This window comes from Physeter macrocephalus, chromosome 19 (genome assembly GCF_002837175.3).
Source record: "Physeter macrocephalus isolate SW-GA chromosome 19, ASM283717v5, whole genome shotgun sequence".
NCBI lineage: Eukaryota > Metazoa > Chordata > Mammalia > Artiodactyla > Physeteridae > Physeter > Physeter macrocephalus.
Genome location: NC_041232.1, coordinates 15715408 through 15735839, shown reverse-complemented (window position 1 = coordinate 15735839; position 20432 = coordinate 15715408). Strand labels below are relative to the sequence as shown.

Below are 20432 nucleotides of genomic sequence, written 5' to 3'. Positions count from 1 at the left end.
TGGGCAACTCGCATCTATTTTATACTTCATTCTAATCTAGTTCTTATACCACTAACAGGCACCATTGAAAACAACCTCCTAAAATGAAGAGTCTTTGTAGTATATTTATTACCTTGGTCTTGTAAACCAGAAAAGGAGAATAACACATCTCCCTAAGACTCAAGGAAGAAGCTCCAGCTCCACCATCAGCATACAAAACTGAAATTCCACTTAAATTATTCCCTGAACAATTTGTTGTGGGACATTTACACTATCTTTAAGTACTAATAATGGTGCCATTAAAACCAACACTGCTATGTATTTTGTGCATTACGTTACCTTCCACATATGTAAGAACATATATGCTTTATTGTACATAATACACGATATGTATAATCGTACATTAATTATCTACCCCATGCTTATAAGCATGTACATTATCCTACTGACATTACATAATACACTATACTGGTCAACTCACATTAAACCCTTGTCCCTGTGAATATCCATGAAGTAAATGGACAGCTTGATATTACATAGGACATATACGTTTATTAATCGCACATACCACATTGAGTCAACTCACTTCCAGTCAACATGCTTATCATAACTGATAACCAGAGCTTAATCAGCAAGCTATGAGAAACCATCAACCTGCCCACAAACATGTCCCTCTTATTGCTCCAGGCCCATAAATCATGGGGGTTTCTGTGAATGAACTATATCTGGCATCTGGCTCTTACTTCGGGGCCATCTCAGCACACACTTTCCCCTTAAATAAGACATCTTGATGGACTAATGACTAATCGGCCGCTGCTCACATATAACTGGTTTCATGCATTTGGTATTTTTTAATGTGCGGGGTGGGTGGTGGGTAGGAATGCTGTGGCTCCGCTATGGCTGTCAAAGGCTTTACTTAATGTAGTCCAGCAACTTGTAGCTGAGCTTAAACTGAATATTATTTACCAACATCATCAACCATCAGGTGCTGTTTAGCCAATGGTTATGGGACATAAAGCAATTACACACATACATACACACGTACGTACACATGCACACGCGTATCAGGTAAATAGCCTGTTTAATCAAACTCCCCTTCCCCCTCGCTAAACTCACACTTTATATGCCATCATCACCCTGCCAAACCCCCCAAACAAGGCAAAATATATAAATATATAACATTCAGCTAACTCATTAAACAAACACATTACCCTTATTTTACCAACCCAAAGCTAGAGTAACTACAAACTAGCCTCTGAACTGTACCAATGAATTACTTATAAATACAGCTTAGAGAGAGAGACATCCCCCTAGATCTGCCACTTACCTCAGACAAAATCAAAATTAAGTATATTTTAATGTATAAATTAAAATATATTTTAATAATACACAAAAGAAAAAATTATTTCGATACTAATTTTAACACAATGCAAACTATTACACTGAATACCAATATATCACTTAAATACATAAATCTTCTACGTACAAAATTCTACTCAACCTGTTGATGTAGCTTAATAATTAAAGCAAGTCACTGAAAATGCCTACATGAGGTTACCTACTCCGTAAATACATAGGTTTGGTCCCAGCCTTTCTATTAATTTTTAATAAAGTTACACATGCAAGCATCCGCATCCCAGTGAGAAAGCCCTCTAAACCGTAAAAGATTAAAAGGAGCAGGCATCAAGCACACCAGAAAGTAGCCACCGTGGTCATATGATTAACCCAAATTAATAGAAATCTGGCATAAAGCATGTTAAAGAACACCCCCAAAATAAAGACCTAGCTAAGCAGTAAAAAGCCATAGCTAAAATAAAAATAAGCTACAAAAGTGACTTTAACATTTCTGACTATCCGACAGCTAAGATCCAAACTGGGATTCGATACCCAACTATGCTTAGCCCTAAACTCAGATAGTTACAACAACAAAATTATTTGCCAGAATACTACTAGCAAAAGCCTAAAACTCAAAGGACTTGGTGGTGCTTCATACCGCTTTGGAGGAGCCTGTTCTATAATCAATAAACCCCAATAAACCTCACCAACCCTTGCTAATAATACAGTCTACATCCCAGCACCTTTAGCAAACCCTAAAAAGAGAGAATAGTAAGCGTAATTATCAGAAATAAAAATGTTAGATCAAGGTATGGGATGGGAAGAAATGGGCTACATTTTCTACCTCAAGAATGTAAAATAATTTAATATGAACGTTTTTATGAAATTAAAAACCAAAGGAAGATTTAGCAGTAAATTAAGAATAGAGTGCTTAATGCAATCAGACCATGGAGTACACACACATCACCCATCACCCTCCTCAAATATGGATAACTCTCCAAAAGCTATTGACAAGTACCAAACATAAAAGAGGAGACAAGTCATCACAATGTGAGCATATTGGAAAGTATGCTTGGACAAATATAAAGCAACTAATTTATACGCACGAGATTTCATACCGCATGAACACTTTGAACTAAAACTAGCCCAAACTTCCCACCAAATTCAACTGCCATAAGCAAATTAAATAAAACATTCACTCAACATCTAAAGTATAGGAGATAGAAATTTAAACTTGGCTCTATAAAGTACCACAAGAGAATGATGAAAGAAGCATTAAAAGTACCAAAAAGCAAAGCTTACACCTTCTACCTTCTGCATAATGATTTAATGAGAAAACTTCAACAGAGGGAACTTAAACCCAAAACCAGACGACCTACTTGTGAACAGTTTACAAGAACAAGCTCATCTATGTGGCAAAATAATGAGATTTATAAGCAGAGGTGACATGCCTAATGAGCCTGATGATAAGCTGGTTGTCCAGCAAAGAATGTTAGCTCAACTTTAAATATTACTTTTAAAATCATAACTTTAAAAAAAAATAAATTTATTTCTTTTTGGCTGCGTTTGGTCTTCATTGCTGCACGCGGGCTTTCTCTACTTGTGGCGAGCTGGGGCTACTCTTTCGTTGCAGTGCGCGGGCTTCTCATTGTGGTGGCTTCTCTTGTTGCAGAGCACGGCCTCTAGACACGCAGGCTTCAGTCGTTGTGGCACACGTGCTCAGTAGTTGTGGCTCGCGGGCTCTAGAGCACAGGCTAGGTAGTTGTGGCACACGGGCTTAGTTGCTCTGTGGCATGTGGGATCTTCCCGGACCAGGGCTCGAACCCGTGTCCCCTGCATTGGCAGGCGGATTCTTAACCACTGTGCCATCAGGGAAGCCCTTAAAATCATAACTTTTAACGCATTTTTAAATGTTACTCTAAAAAAGTACAGCTTTTTATACACAGGATACAGCTTTTCTTAGAAAGGAAACATAAACAATTTCATAGTTGGCTTACAAGCACCCACCAATTAAGAAAGCATTCAAACTCAAAACACATTCATCTTTTTTTAAAAAATTTATTTATGTTTTTGGCTGTGTTGGGTCTTCGTTGCTGCACGCGGGCTTTTTCTAATTGCGGCGAGCGGGGGCTACTCTGTTGCGCTGCACGGGCTTCTCATCGTGGTGGCTTCTTGTGTTGCGGAGAACGGGCTCTAGGCACGTGGGCTTCAGTAGTTGTGGCTCGCAGGCTCTAGAGCACAGGCTCAGTAGTTGTGGCACATGGGCTTAGTTGCTCCGTGGCATGTGGGATCTTCCTGGACCAGGGCTCGAATCCATGTCCCCTGCATTGGCACGCAGATTCTTAACCACTGTGCCACCAGGGAAGCCCAAAACACATTCATCTTAATACCAACAATAAACCAACTCCTAATTTAATACTGGACTAATCTATTAATAGAAGCAATACTATTAACATGAGTAACAAAAAATGATTATCCTTGCATAAGCCTGTATCAGAGCAGATGGCCCATGAATAGTTAACAACAAAATAAACCTAAGCCAACACTTAATTATTTATTAAAACGATTATTAACCCAACACAGGCATGCTTTTAAGGAAAGATTTAAGAAAGTAAAAGGAACTTGGCAAACACAAACCCTGCCTGTTTACCAAAAACATCACCTCTAGCATTACTAGTATTAGAGGCACTGCCTGCCTAGTGCCTCTAACACTAGTGGTTAATGCCCATGGTATCCTGGCCGTGCAAAGGTAGCAAAATCATTTCTTCTCTAAATAAGGACTTGTATGAATGGCCACATGAGACTTTTACTGTCTCTTACTTTTGATAAGTGAAATTGACCCTCCTGTGAAGAGGAGAGAAAAATATAAGACAAGAAAACCCTATGGAGCTTTAATTAACTAATCCAAAAAATAATAATAATAAACAATAACTGAACCTCAGGGGATACCAGAGCTTTTAATGGAGTAACAATTTTTGTTGGGGTGACCTCAGAGAATAAAATAACCTCCAAGTGATTGAAATTTAGACCAACTGGTCAAAACGTGTTATCACTTATTGATCCAAAATACTGATCAACAAAACAAGTTACCCTAGGGATAACAGCGCAATCCTATTCTAGAGTTCACATTGACAATAGGGTTTAGGACCTCAGTGTTGGATCAGGACAGCCCAATGGTGTAACTGCTATTAATGGTTCATTTGTTCAATGATTAAAGTCCTAAGTGATCTGAGTTGAGACCCAAGTAATCCAGATAGGTTTCTATCTATGATACATTTCTCCCAGTACAAAAGGACAAGAGAAATAAGGCCTACTTAACAAAAGCACCTTCAAATTAATTAATGATATCATTTTAATTCAATTAATTTACTCAAAGAACAGGGTTTGTTAGGGTGGCAGAACCCAGTAACTATATAAAATTTAAATCTTTATTGCCAGAGATTCAATTCCTCTTCCTAACAAAACGTTTATGATCATACTTTCACTCATTATCCCCACCCTACTAACTGTAGCATTCCTCACGTTAATTGGACAAAAAGTTCTAGGTTATATGTAACTCTGAAAAAGGGTCAAACATTGTCGGCCCCTATGGATTACTAGTCCATTGCTGATGCAGTCAAGTTATTTATTAAAGAGCCACTACAACCACCAACATCATCAATTTCTATATTTATCGTTGCACCAATTCTGGCCTTAACCCTAGCTCTCACAATATAAGTCCCCCTTCCCATACACTACCCACTAAGTAACATAAACCTATGTGTATTATTTACACTAGCCATATCAACCCTAGCCTTTTATTCCATCCTCTGATCCGGATGGGCTTCAAACTCAAAATACACACTAATTGGAACCCCACAAGCAATAGCACAGACAGTCTCAAATGAAGTAATACTAGCAGTTATTCTCTTATCAGTCCTGTTGATAAACATACCATTTACACTTTCAACACTAATTATTACACAAGAACACATATGACTAATTTTCCTATCCTGACCCCTAGCCATAATATGATTTATTTCCACTCTAGCAGAAACCAACTGAGCCCCATTTGATTCAACAGAAGGAGAATCAGAACTCGGATTTGGCTTCAATGTAGAATGTGCAGCACCCCATTCACTGGGGTCTTCTTGGCAGAATATGCCAATATCATTATAATAAATATTTTCACAACAATCCTATTTCTAGGTACATTTCATAATCCCTACTTACCATACCAGTACACGGCTGATTTCATCATTAAAACACTCCTCCTAACAAGTGCCTTTTTTTTTTTTTTGTGGTATGCGGGCCTCCCTCTGCTGCGGCCTCTCCCGTTGCGGAGCACAGGCTCCGGACGCGCAGGCCCAGCGGCCATGGCTCACGGGCCCAGCCGCTCCGCGGCATGTGGGATCCTCCCAGACCGGGGCGCGAACCCGGTTCCCCTGCATCGGCAGGCGGACGCGCAACCACTGCGCCACCAGGGAAGCCCACAAGTGCCTTTCTATGGATTCAAGCATCCTACCTATGATTCTGATATGATCAACTCATCCATTTTATGAAAAAATTTTCTACCACTAACACTAGCCCTATGTACACAACATGTTTCACTACCTATCATCACATTACGCATCCCACCACAAACATAAGAAATCTGTCTGTGGGACTTCCCTGGCGGTCCAGCGGTTGAGACTCTGAGCTTCCACTGCAGAGGGCACAGGTTCGATCCCTGGTCGGGGAACTAAGATCCCACGTGCCATACGGCCAAAATAAAAAGAAATTTTTAATTAAAAAAAAAAAAAGAAATTTATCTGACAAAAGAGTTACCTTGATAGAGTAATAATAGAGGTTTAAATCCTCTTACTTCTAGGGAATTCCCTGGAGTCCAATGGTTAGGACTCGGTGTTTTCACTGCCAGGGCCCGGGTTCAATCCCTTGTCAGGGAACTAAGATCCCGCAAGCTGTGAGGCACGGCCCAAAACAAACAAACAAACAAAACAAGCAACAACAACAACAAAACCTCTTACTTCTTGAATTATAGGAATTGAACCTACCCATAAGAATTCAAAATTCTTCAGGCTACCACATTACACCACATTCTACAGTAAAGATCAGCTAAATAAGCTATCTGGCCCATACCCCAAAAATGTTGGTTTATAGCCTTCCTGTACTGATAAACCTTATTATCTTTACTATCATTCTACAGACCATCATTTTAGGAACCGTAATTGTAATAACTAGCTCACACTGGTTATTTACCTGAGTCGGATTTGAAATAAACACACTAGCTGTTATTCTCATTCTAATAAAAAAAAATATTCAACCCAAGAGCTATAGAAGCATCCACCAAATATTTTCTGACACAACCACAGCATCAGTACTACTTATAATGACTATTATTAATCTAATATACTCCAGTCAATGAACTATTACAAAAATCTTTAATCAACAAGGAACTCTCCTCCTCATAGAGCCTTTCCTCTCTTCCCCATTGGTCGTATTTATAAACTGCATTATATTTTTGTTGTTGACATATCTGTCTCCCCCACTAGACTGAGCTACGCAAGGGCAGGGACCATAATTCGCTCACCAATATATCGCCGGTTCCTAGCACAAATGCCTGGCACAAGGTAGTTACTCAGTAAGTTGTGGTGGAATAAATGTGAAGCAAAGTTTGCCCCACACGCATATTAAACAATGTCCTAAACCCTTCCCAGGGACTTCCCTTGCGGTCCAGTGGTCAGGACTCTGCACTTCCACTGCAGGGGGCACGGGTTCGATCCCTGGTCGGGGAACTAAGATCCCGCATGCTGCATGGCCGGCCCTAAAAAAAAAAAAAAAAAACCCTTCTCAATTCGGCCTAGTTCCAGTTCCACAATCATCACTCTGGAGCGATAAAGACAACTTCTTCACTGTGGGCCACGAATGAAGTCTTTGCTGTCTAGTCTACTTTTATGTCAATGGATCACTACTTTTCATGCCTGGCTATTATGAGAAAACTGACATTTGGCATCTCAAGAGGAAGGACACAATGATTCAAGTAAAAAAAAAAAAAGACTTTTACAACTTCCAGTCATGGGAGTGAGGTGGGTGGAGGGATGGAAGTTCCTAATAAAGAAGATGGTTTGGTTAATCAACAGGGAGAAGTGTGAATTTAATGAGGACTCTCCGGCGGCTGAGGTGCAGACCTCATCTTTTACAGCGGCCTTCAACAAGAGAAACGGAGATGATAAATCAGAAATCTGGAACCATTACCAAGCTGCAAAGGTCCAGTCCAAACACTAATTGGCCTCCCGGAGTGACATTAGAGAATCCAAAATGTCCAAGCAATCAGTAATCCCCAGTTGAATTAGCTGGGACCCAGCAGACTATAGCCTGAAAGAAACTGGACAGCAGGGCCTAAAAGAAAACCATTTGTAAGCCAAAATTGGAATGGAAATCAGAAAACAAGAGCTTGGCACTGGTACTGCAATTCTTCTGACAATGGATACTTCTATTTCCAATAGACTATAAACTCCATGAGGACAGGAATTCTGTCCATCCCTTTAAAGATATGTCCCCAGAGTTTAGCACAGTGACGTATATGCAGCAAATCTTCATCAAATATTTGTTGAAAGAGTGACTGAATAAATAACTAAATGCTGTAGCACCCTTTCTTAAAATCTTGCAGTACCTTGCTGCTGTCAGTTTCTCCAGTTTTGTGTCTATTCTCCACCATGTAATTGGCCCTCTAGCCAAGGTGCAGATGTGGAGGAAATGGAGCCGCGAGGCATTACCAACGTGGAAGCCTCTTCCGCATGGACCCTCATTCTCTACTTCCTTTCCCCTCTGGACCCTTAGCTTATTGAAGCCAATGCTCATTCTTCCTGGGTTCAGTGCAATCCTTCAGCCACATGTATCTTCCTTTTGTTCCACTGTTGGATTAGAAGTTAAGGCATGAGGAGGGGACACAGATCCTTTGAGGAGGAGATGAGAGGTACTCACCCTGGCCTCCCTCATGGCTGATCATCAAAAGAGCAATCAGATATGTCACACTGCCAAGATTAACCACCCATTATCTCATCCTCTCTGCATTACTGTGCTAAAAGAATATCTATCTCCTACCGTTATACTAGCCTTGGAATGTGCCATAAGGATGTGTGAGTGGAGGGGGAAAAATATGTCTTTCTCCTCTTTTATCATAATCATCATCACACTGTAATTTGACTCGTATATAATCTGCTTCCTCTAGGAGGCTGTGAGCTCCCTAAGGGCATGGACTATGTTTTCTATTTCTACACATCTAAGTGTCCTCGAGGCACTCACACAGGGGTGGAGGTGGGTGCCATATGGTGATGTGCTCTGCTGGGTAGTGGTTGGAAGAAAAGCTGCTGCCACTGGTGAAAAAGGAGCATTTTTAAAACAAATTCATGTTTGTGTCCAACAGACTGCATCTGCCCGACGTTCTGTATGGCTGTACTTATGCTACCGAGGACAAAATCCACAAAGGGGAGTGTGGGCAACGGAAAGATTGCACCATTCAGAAAGATGGGTCGCGTAATAGCTCTGTCAGCTGGAAGCTTTGGGTGCCCACCCTGCCTCTGGTGTCCGGAATACTGCATGCAGGATAGAAGATTTCAGGTGCCTTACATACACTCCCTGGACTATAAGAACAGTCACAGCCACCACTAGGCACAAGTACCGTACACAGCCGAACCTGGCGTGGAATTCCAGCCAATATTTTTAAATTAAAAATAGTTTTTTTCTTGATACAAGCATAATATATGTTAATTGTGGAAGACTTAGAAAATACAAGGAAGCACAAATAATTTTTTCAAATACATGTGATACTAGTACCTAGAAATAAACACTGTAACTCCTTCCAGACTTTTATATACCAATCCTAGCACTTATCTCAGAGAGTGCATTAGTATCTTCATGTTAATTCAACTCCGTGCCACATGGTTTCTGCCAGGTGTGGTCCTCTCCTCAGTGCCCAGTGCCACTTCCACTTCCCTCCAGTGAGAAGTGACTCTCATCTCTGGTGGACCATAAGCATCATCTGCTGCCCTTTTTTCATCATATGACACACATGCTGTTAGGGCATAAACTCTATGTCCTACTCCTCTCAAACCCTTCCCTTTAGATTATGAAGAGCCTATTTCATAAACTAAAAAAATTTGTTATTATGTCCCTGCTACATCCACCCTAATGCTCCTCAAGGCACGATAGATACCTCTTACTTATTAGGGAAGCATGCATGCTAGGAAAGAGAGAATATGCCCCCATATGCACACACATAAACATTTCTGCATTTCATCAAATCTAAAAAGCTAGTAATTACGAGACACACTATTTTTAAAAATTTTATTGAAATTAAAGCCCACAAAGAAATGTGTATAAAACAGAAATGTATAAGCTCAATGAATAATCACAAAGCAAACATCTTTGTGACTGCCAGCCAGGTCAAGAAATAGAACGATGCCAGGCTTTCAGAAGTCCTCCCCCGCCCCCCCATATCATGTTTCCTCTAACCTCTCAGAAGATAACACCTACACCTACCTTGAGGTATAACACTATATCTTGGTTTTGCCTGGGTTTTTGAACTTTATGTAAGTAGAATCATATATTACATATTCTTCTGTTTATGACTTCTATCATTAAACATTAAATTTGTGAGATTCACCCTTGACTCGCCACTGTTTTATGCAGCCCTAAGAGAGAAAAAAACACTACCAATTAAACTGTGGCACAAAGCTTTCTTATCACTTATAATTTTTCTTTTATACCTATTTAAAGAGCCCTTTTAGACTTATTTGTTCAGACTTTTATCACATATTATTCTTATGCACGCATAAAAAAGGGAAATATAAGCAAAATAAATTGGCAGGCTGTTCCTAATACTCCTTTATTTTCAGAATTCAATTCTTCTTGACTATTATGCTGCAGGCCTGTGCCCTATACAACCTGCCTGACCATATGCAGCAGCCCCTGCTTACTTCTCCAGCTTCCTCTGCACCACTTTCCCTCTTGCTCTCCATAATGGACACACATGCACCTTCTCTTAGTCTCCCAGACATACCAAACTCCTTTCCAACTCTGTCTGTGCTGCTCTGTCTTTTTAGGCACACTTACCCTCAATTCCCCCCTCACTTAAATAACTCCTACTAACCCTCTATGTCTCAGTTTGAATGACACTTCCTCAAGAACGCATTCCCTGACTGTCCAGGCTTTCTGTACAACCATGCCTAGACTTGGTTAAAATGTTTCATGTGCTTTATGGTTTAGTATCTGTACTCTTGCCTGGCACTTAAGCTGCCCAAGGAGAGAAGCTATCTGTCTCCTCACTGACATACCCCCAATGCCCAACACAGTGCCAGGCACAGAGCAGGTGTTCAATAAGTAGAGAGTGTATGAATGAGTAGAAGGATAGATGTAGGGTACATGGAGAGGTGAGTAACCGAATGAATGAATGAATCCCTTTAAGACAAACAGAGGCAAAATTAATTCATTTGGTGAACTTCAGGGCTGTCTGATATCTCCATTCTTCTCTCCTTGCTCTCCCTTACCTGCCACCCACCCAAACTGGCCTGAGAATTGGGACCCTCCAAGGGTTCAAAATTGCCTTCAACCTAGAGTGGCCAAACGTAGCAAAGAAAACACAAGATAACCAGTTAACTGTGAATTTCAGATGAGCAATGAAATTTTTCTAGTGTGTCAAAATGAATAATAATTAATGAAATGATCATTTCATTTTGATACAATACTTATACTTTACAAAGTCATCATTTATCTGAAATTCCCATTTAACTGGGAGTCCTATATTTCACCCAGCAACCATAATTCAACTTCTTCAAATCTGGACCTTCAGCTCCATCCTCTGGCCTTCTTCTCCTCACCTCTGCGTCACAGGTGTCTGACCTCTGCAAAGTACATTTCCCAGAACCTTTTGCTAGCTGGCTTCTGGGATTGGCCAGTGGGAGGCACGGGGGCGGGGAGAGTGGTGGGTGACAGTAAGAGAGAAGTCACTCTTTCTTCCCATCTTCTCTGCCTCAGGCAGCATCTCTAGCAGCAGCCATGTCACCTGTAAGTCCAGCTCCTGCTAGAAGGCTCTCCGTAGTTCCAGCTTCCAAAGGATGACCCCCAACTCCTGGTCACACCACCTCCTCTCTCTGCTCCTCTGGCCTAGGAACAGAGCAGCTTCCTGCTGTTGCCAGTCTCTGAGTTGCCTCACCCTTTCAGTTTGGCTTCTCTGTTCTTTGCTCGTCTATATAACCTATTCCCTGCATTTAATTCCTTTTGCGTTGAAACCTCAGAAGGTTTCTGTTTTCCTGATTTGAACCCTGGACTCATACACCCCAAGTCTCTGACTCCTTGTACAGCCTCCTGACCTCATTGCTACGTATAACCCTTGCTCCTTGGTGAGCCAAGTGTAACATCCCCAGTGCCAGCTCCGTTTTCAAGTCCTTTCACTCCTATTGTAGAGATTGCGTCCCTGGTCTAATGTTTGGGGAAATGGCTTCAGGATTATTTTTATGAGTAATAATAGTAGAGCTAATATTTATTGAGCAGTTACTATACGCAAAGCACATCTCATGTGCTTCATCTCATTTGCCTTCCAATATAACTTTATGACCGGATGCTATCGTCCCCACTTGGCAGATGAAGGACCGGAGAGACCAAGGTGATGCCTTTAGAAAGGGCAAACCTGAGCAAGTGTGACTCTGTGCTCTGGACTCTTCCACTCTACTGCCTGGGAATCCAGTCCCAGCTTCCCTTGCCCCTGCTCTTAGGGCCAGCGCCAGTTCTCTCAGAGGATGCAGGCATCTTTAGAAGCTGCTGTGTGGGCTTTCTCTGGAGGGGTCTTTGAGTGTTTTAGGCAGCAGGCTATATCTTGAGGTTGCTTTAAATGAACCAGTCTCCACAGTGTACGTGTATGCAGGGGTGGGTGTAACAAAGAGGGAATGACCTTGAAATTTGCAATGAAGTCACTCTGTGTCAGCTGTCTTCAGGGCGAGAAACCAGCCAGCCAGCTCGGCAGGGGACCCAGGGAGACACGAAAGGCACAAAGTCAGATTGAAGGAGATATCATTAATCAGGCAGAGGGGCCGTTGGCACCAAGGGAGTACCTGCTCAACAGAGCGTGAAGTGTCAGCCAAGCAGCGCTGTGAGCTGGTCTCCTGATGTACGCTACCTCAGAAAGGCCCATCTTACGGCAAAGATAACTAATGAGATGAGGTTGACATCCGTGCCTCCATCACTCTTCCGCGTTTCTGGGGAAATCGCAGCTAATGGAGCACTGCATGACTCTGAGATCCACAACCAGAACACGTGGAGGTGCCCCCCACAGGGATTCAAATCCCATGGGGCAGTTCAGACACTGCAGACCTCAGCCCTGTTAGCCACCAGCTGCTGGCCTCACACAGACCCAGCTGTTTAACATTTGAAAACCAGTATCAATTTTTTTTTTTTTTTTTTGGTGGTATGCGGGCCTCCCTCTGTTGTGGCCTCTCCCGTTGCGGAGCACAGGCTCCGGACGCGCAGGCCCAGCGGCCATGGCTCACGGGCCCAGCCGCTCCGCGGCATGCGGGATCCTCCCAGACCGGGGCGCGAACCCGGTTCCCCTGCATCGGCAGGCGGACGCGCAACCACTGCGCCACCAGGGAAGCCCCAGTGTCAATTTTTAACATGGCACGGGTGTCAGGGAGTGGGCAGAAAGCCAGGCAGGAATGAAGTTATCACGATTTGATTTGGCCAAGCTTCCTGCTCCAAGGAGTAGTGGGGGAGAAGAGGCAGAATGTGATCTGGACAAACTGGGAAGAAGATGGAGTATATGTCTGGCAGTTTCTTTCCCGGGACTGCCCACATCAAATGCCCAGGGCTCACAGGTCATTGCTGTGGTGCCCCAGGAAGGCCCACCTCCAAAGCCTGATCCATTCATTCACCACTTAAAACGTATTTATTGAGCATTTACCATGTCCTAGGCATTGTGCTGGGGGTAATCCCATACTCCCTCTATTAGGGAAGACTTTTCCCATCTTCTGTCCCACCCCGTCAAGATCTTGACTTCTGGTCATTTGTTTCATTCTGGTCAAGAATATTAATTGAGCACCTACTCTGTGCCGGGCACAACAGTTGTATATACAGCAGTGAACAAGACAAATCCAGTCAGTGATATATAGTGGAAAGAAGAACAGATTTGGAGGCCAAAGATCAATTTTGGACAGGTGGGTTAACCTCTCAGAACATCAGTCTTCTTGTTGGTAAAATGAGGCCGACCCTACCCATTTACAAAAATACTATGAATCTCAGAGATAAAAGATGTGAAGATTACTAATTATACCTACTAAGACCCTACTTCTAAATAGTCACATTCTGAGGGGAATGGTAGATATAAATTTGGGGGACACTAACCCACTATAATTATACAATGTTATCAATTAATCAATATTTTTAAAGGTTTTAAAGGACTATATGTTTATGTTTCTTATTACTCAGCCACCCTATAAACTCCCAGAGATCAGGAAGCATGGGTAATATTGTCTTGGATCCCCATTTTCACAAACATGTAAATATCTGTTGAATGAATGAATGAATGATTGAATGAATGGACTCAGGGATAATAATAGGGGATGGAAAACTCCAGGGCCAGACTGGTAACATAAACACGGGCAAGAATGGCCCTGGGGGGGTGAACTTGAGGGCACTTGTCCTAAATGAGGGCAATGCTACTCAACTCCAGCCAACGCTTCCATGCCACAATCAAGCCCAGCATTGCCAGACCTTCTAATTTTTCAATAGAAACAGAAAATGTGGCTTTTTATGTGAAATCTCCCAAGTTTTAACTGTTGGCAATAAACTGAATTTTTAAAAACACAGTACAGAATAAACACAATGCACTGATGAGCTGTATGTGGCGACCACCAGCTTATAACCTCTACTAAGACCTAAGGAGTGACTCTGATGGTGTCATTTCAGGCAGGCCAGTGATAAACACATCTTTGAGATGGCTGACCTTGCAGTGTCTCTCCCCTGCCTACCTGTGTGTTCAGTGTTTGTGGAACCCTGCTGAGATTTACAAGTGACAGATTCACGTCCTCATCGATTCATGCATTCAAGAAGTATTTATGGAACCTCCACCGTGCATGACGCTATGTGCTAGTCTGTGTTTTGAGACCAAAACAGACATAATGCCTGCCCTCAAGGAGCCTGGAAAGGGAGAGAGAGATTAAACTGATCATTATGCAAATAATTATTTAATCACAACTATGTTGAACTGAAAAGAAGACAGAGGCAAACGTTTCCTCTCTGAGTTTTTCAGTATTTTTGTTTAGTTTATTTGAGAATGGGGATACGTGGAAGGGGTCACTGTTATAACCTGCAGAACCCAAACAGGGGAATAGCATTCTTTAAGAAGTGATTGGAAAAGTCAATAACAACAGCTACCATTTAGTGAGCATCTACTATATATCCATCATTGTGCCAAACATGTTGAATGTGTTTTCTTTAACTTCCAAAACAAGCCTGCAGGGTAAGTTTATTTCCATTTTCTAAAGGAAAAACACTAAGGCTAAGGGAGATTAAGTAAACTGCCCAAGATTGGGAGTCGATGAATGGCAGAGCCGGGACTTTAACCCCTGTCTGTCTCACTCTGCAGCTCGTGGTCTTTCAAGCACATAATGCTCTTTCTCTGCAAACACTACACACAGCACCAAGGGCAAACTCCCTGTCCAGACTTCCAGCCAACACAGCAAACAACCCCCCAAAGGTATGATAGCTCAAACATCACAGTTTATTTCTCACTTATATACTATTCCAAGGCAGTGTTCCTGAATGGTAAGGGCCGCTCTGGCAAACAGTAACTCAAGGACCCAGAACCTTTCCATTTCCTGACTCATCACCTTCAAAAACAAACTGGCTTCCAAGGTTGCCAGGGTGGGAAAAGAACAAGAAGGATTGTGGGTGTGAGGTTTTTATGGGTCATGCAGGAGGTAGACCACAACATTTCTGTTTACATCCCAGTGGCTACTACTCAGTCACATGGTGGCAGCTACTGCAAAGGAGGCTGGGAAATGTAGTCTGTGTGCCAAGAAAGAAGGGAAACTAGGGATCAGCTAGTATTCCCACCACACTGCTTCCCAATAATCCATTTATTCTGGTTGCATGTTTTGAGTACTTGCAAAAGTTCACCCAGGCTTACTTTCCCTTCTGGAGTGTTCAAGGAGCTTTTATTCATGTGCCTTACAGTCTTATATTTACACTGATAGCTATTTAAAGTCTATATAACTGCTTGACACTATCATTATCTTGCATACTTTGCTGAGGTTGGAGTCTCAGGGAGAGATATGCTTTCTTTTCCATGGATTAGAAATGAATATAGCCCCCTAAGCAATCTTGCCAAGGACTATGAAAACGATATAAAGAACGAAAAGCTTTCAAAAGGAAGATATTACTCACATAGTCATCCAGAGCTAGGTCTGCAAAGGAGATACGAACATACCATAAGGCAATTTCAAGCAAATGTCATCCAAGACTCTTAAGAGGTTCCCTCTTGTCAAGTTTCCCTTTATGACACACTGAAAATTTTAGGGTACATCAACAAATCATGATTTGCCATTTCCCTCCCAAACCCTCCCTGTTGTGAAATTCCAAGTAGCTACTCCCTAGAACAATATATTCTAGAAGATTTTACTGGGTATGTCTGGGTTTATTTTATGTTGCCCTTTATGTAAAGAAAGAACTGTTGCCTATTCACCACCAGCAGGGGATGCACGTTGAAATGGGTTCTTCTCCCCCAACGTGGGGAATACACACAGCCTTAAATGCCTCCCCTACAAAGGGAATTACTCAAACCCTGTTTCATGGAATACCCTTCCTGTGGATGCTAATACATGTTCTAAAAGAAAATGGGAAGCAAAGAAGGGATTCTGAAGGAAAAATAGGGTGGGACAAACTGGGTTAAAGAAAAAGAGGCTTCTTTACTGCAGGACTTTCAGAACCTTTTGTATGTTAATTTCGGATTGAATATTAAAGAAGAGGGCACAGGTTGACAGCTGCTCTCCTTTCAAACGGACCATGAGACACCTACAGAGAGTGAACGTGTTTTTAATTTACATATATATTCATATATATATGATTCTTCTGAATTTGAAAAACATAGTCCTCTGCTCTGCTCAAAATATTCCTAGAAGAGGGGATATTGGACACATTCTCTGACCACCCCATTGCAAGTCAAGGATTTGGGAAAAAAAAAACTCTTAATTCAAGTTAAGAACAGAAGCTTTGGGGTCAAAAGACTTGGGTTCAAATCCTTGTTTTTCCACTCACCTGCTGTACAACCTTGGGTAAGTTAACTAATCTCTCTGAGCACCTTTTCTTGATGTTTCATTTCCATGCACGTGAAATGGGGATTATAATAACCATTGTCCCTACCTTATTGGGACATTGTGAGAATTAAGTGATACAAACTCTGGAAAATACTTAGTATGCTTGCTGGCACACATAAGTCACCTGCCCTCCAAAAACATTAGCCATTATCATCATTACTCTAGTATGCTGTATTTCCCAGATTTATATGTCATGGGAACCTTTTAACCCAGAATATCCATTAGCATCTCAAGGAACACCATAGAACCAAGTTTGGGAAACGCTAAATAAGAGGGCATCCTAAGAAGATGACATCCTATGATGAAGACAGACCACAGGGCATTACAGGACCCAGAGAGTTCATTAGGAGCTCAACATCATGAACATGGTCTCTCTCCTTATCTCTCAAAATCCAAAATGGTACATCTAGAGGTGGTGCCAACTTCCTGGGACCACCTGCAAAGCCCTGGTGTCTAGGTCTTCCACTCATCAAGTCCCAACCCCAGCCAGGGCTGACAAAGTGCAAGGCTGACCTTTCTCTGTTCAAAATGAGATTCGGCTGGCTGAACACACATGGAACTCTCACACCCCACAGATTACCGTCACATCCACCGCTGCGGGCAACGCTGTCCTGTCTCCTCCTGGGGTTCATTCTGCTCCCGTGGTAGAGGGCCCTTTCCCCTTTGAGTCTACTCCAGTCTGTCTACTCCAGGCTCTATGAGAGATGATCTGTCACTGAACGCAGTTATAGCCATTCAAGTTCCAGTGGATGTCAGTAGTAAAATAACTACAGTCACCCTCTCCTTAGCATTTCCAATATGCCAGGCAGTATACTAAGCACCTGAAATGCTCCACCTCATTTAACCCTTTCAAGAACTCAAGAAGTCGGGTCGATTATTGTGCCCATGTCACAGACGAGAGAGTGCGGTTCCAAGAGATATAATGACTTGCCCAAGTTCTCACAGTCAATTATGATCTGAACCTGAGCCGGGTCTCCTGAATTTGGTTCATCTACTTCACACCACCTCCTTTTTCTCAGGGTTTCCCTCCCTCTCCTGCCTGCTCTCAGCAATGATCTCCGAGAAAGAACTGGATGGATTTGGGTGGGGAGGGAGAACGCCAGTCAGACACACTGATTTTCAGAAAAACAGCTTTCTTCTCATTGATGTTCAGCAAACTGGCCTGCTTCCAGCGTCAGAACTAGTGGTTGGTCGGTGACTCAAGAAAGCCCCAGTGAAGAATCATAAAACATAATGCCTTCATACCTTAAGTGTTTTAGTTTAACCTAAAACAAAGCAATGTCATTTGTCCGCCCATATATGGAGGCAGGGAGAGGTTTTGTCTTGGAGCATGGGAGCCCTGCTGGAATTTCCCTGCCTTCTTACATGAGTCACAACCACAGTATATTACCTCGGATATCCAATCCCAATTTCTTTGGAGTGGAGCACTTGAAAGAAGGTACACATGAAGGAACCTGGGTACCGCACTCTTTTATTTAGAGTGTTGTGAATTTTTTTTTTTTTTGCTAATCTTTTCATTTTCGTCCCCTAATTTGACAGCATTTCTTTGCAACTCACCTTTTCAAGTCTTTTCAAAGCATTTAACTTAGTGTTCATAGAAACAACTCCCCTCTTTTAGCTCTTGTATTTCATCTGTGATTTGTAAAGTTTAATTAAAATATACACTCGTAGTAGAACAAAATGTAGGAGCCGTGAACTTCCTCCACACACACACAGGACTGCCCGTCTCACTCCCTCACCTCCTTCCGATTGTTACCTTCTCAGTAAGATAAAATGACCACACTCCCTGTCCCGCTTCCCTGCTCACTTTTCCCTATAGCTCTTCTAATCATCTCAGGTACTGACCGTTTTATTTCTTTTGTTTATTGTTGTCTCGCCCCATTAAAATGTAAGTGCCGTGAAGACAAAGATATTAGTCTGTTTTGTTTGCAAATGTCTCCTTAGTGCTGGGCACATAGTAGGTCCTCAGTAAACATGTGTTGAATGAACGAACAAATGCTCCAAAATGGTGACTAGGACTAAAAGCCAACACCAAAGAGATCTCAAGAACCTCCGTGTTTTAAAGGGGGCCACTAACTTGGAAGTCAGACACCTACCTCTGAGGTTCACCAAGAGAAGAACAACCTGACTTTAGCACCCCCAGTTCTCACCCATCCCCCACCTCTTCCCAGACTATGAAAGAAGGCGGCCATGGCCCTGTGAGTCATGCTCTGTGGTGACAGCTGCTCCCACCGTCCACTGCAGGGTTTGGTAGACGGGGGCTGGGGGAGGGAGCGGTATTTTGCCCACCCTGAGGCCAGGTAAAGAGAGATTTTCTCTTTGTTTTGGTTTTCTATATTTTTTTCCAGAATGTGCCTACATATTGGTTTCTTCATATTTATCCTGCTTGGGGTTTGTCGGGCATTGTCTGGCTGATGCCTTTCATCAGATTTGGAAAAGTTTTAGTCACTATCTCTACAAATACCTCCTTCTACCACACTCCCTTCCTCCCTTCTCCTTCTGAAACCACAATTAGACCTTCTCACCATATGCTTAAGTCTCTTCCTTCTCTTCTGAATTTACCATTTTTGTGTCTCTCCATTCTTGATTTTGACTCTTTTCTTCTGACCCATCTTCCAATTGACCAAGTCTCTTCGAACTATGCCTAATTTGCTGAGTTCTTAATTTATTTTCTTTTCATTTCTAGAACTCCCAATTACTTCTTCTTATTACTTTTAGTTTTTCACCAACATTCTCAATTTTGTCTTTTTTCTCCTTGTACCTAGTAAGCAGAGTTATCTTATGGTCGTTGTCTGATAACCTCAGTCTTTGGAGGTTCTAGGGGTCTGTTTCTTTTGTCCATTGTTTCTGCTGGCTGCTCACCTCTCATGTGCCTGATTATCGTTTTCTTGCATGCCAGACATTGCATTTGTAAACCTGTTTGTAGAAATAATTTGAGGCTTAGAATGATGTTATTTTTCTCCAGGGAGCACTTACGTGTGCTTCCTCTGAGTCCCTGGGGAAACCAGCAATCTGGGGTCCTCTCCATACAAAATTCAGGGACTGAGATGAGTCAGTTCTGAGCTGCATCCCTGTAAGAGCCTGTCTGCCTCTATCTCACCTTTACCCCTAGGGTGCAGCCCCTCAGGATGCCAACCAAAAGGAAGGAGAGTTCACCAAGCCCTCCTCCCCTCGGCGAGCCCTGAGTTCTGATCTCTGTGCCCCCAGCCCTAGGTGTGGGCTAAAATGACCGCTCAGCCTCTTCGCCTCTCATCACACCCAGAACTGCCAGATACTGTTCTCACCTCCGTAGACCTCCACCCCGGTGAATAATTTTCACTACTTGTTAGCTGTCTGATGCCTTGAAGTTGTGTGTGTGTGTGTGTGTGTGTGTGTGTGTGTACATACATACGTATACGTGTGTATACGTATGTATGTGTGTATATGTTTATATATACATATGGGTGTATATGTATGTGTGTGTGAACATGTGTTTGTGTGTGTGTGTGTGTGTGTGTGTGTGTACATACATACGTATACGTGTGTATACGTATGTATGTGTGTATATGTTTATATATACATATGGGTGTATATGTATGTGTGTGTGAACATATATTCCAGTCTGTCTAGTGGGAGGCTTGGTCCAGATTACCTAGTCTGCCATTATCAGAAGCAGAAGTCTCTTCGTTACCTGCGTCAGGGCCTGGCTAGGGTAAGGCAAGTGAGGCATCCGAACACAAAATTTCAGGATGTTCTCACTCTCAGGTCCGTGCAAACGCGGGGCTGGCACCTTAA

The 20432-nt window shown here is 42.4% G+C and overlaps 1 protein-coding gene across 2 annotated transcripts in view; it reads right to left on the bottom strand.

Annotated features, from left to right (window-relative positions):
• The window catches only part of SUDS3 (SDS3 homolog, SIN3A corepressor complex component), a 315049-nt gene that overhangs the window by 109133 nt on the left and 185484 nt on the right, over positions 1-20432 (bottom strand). The window lies entirely within an intron of this gene.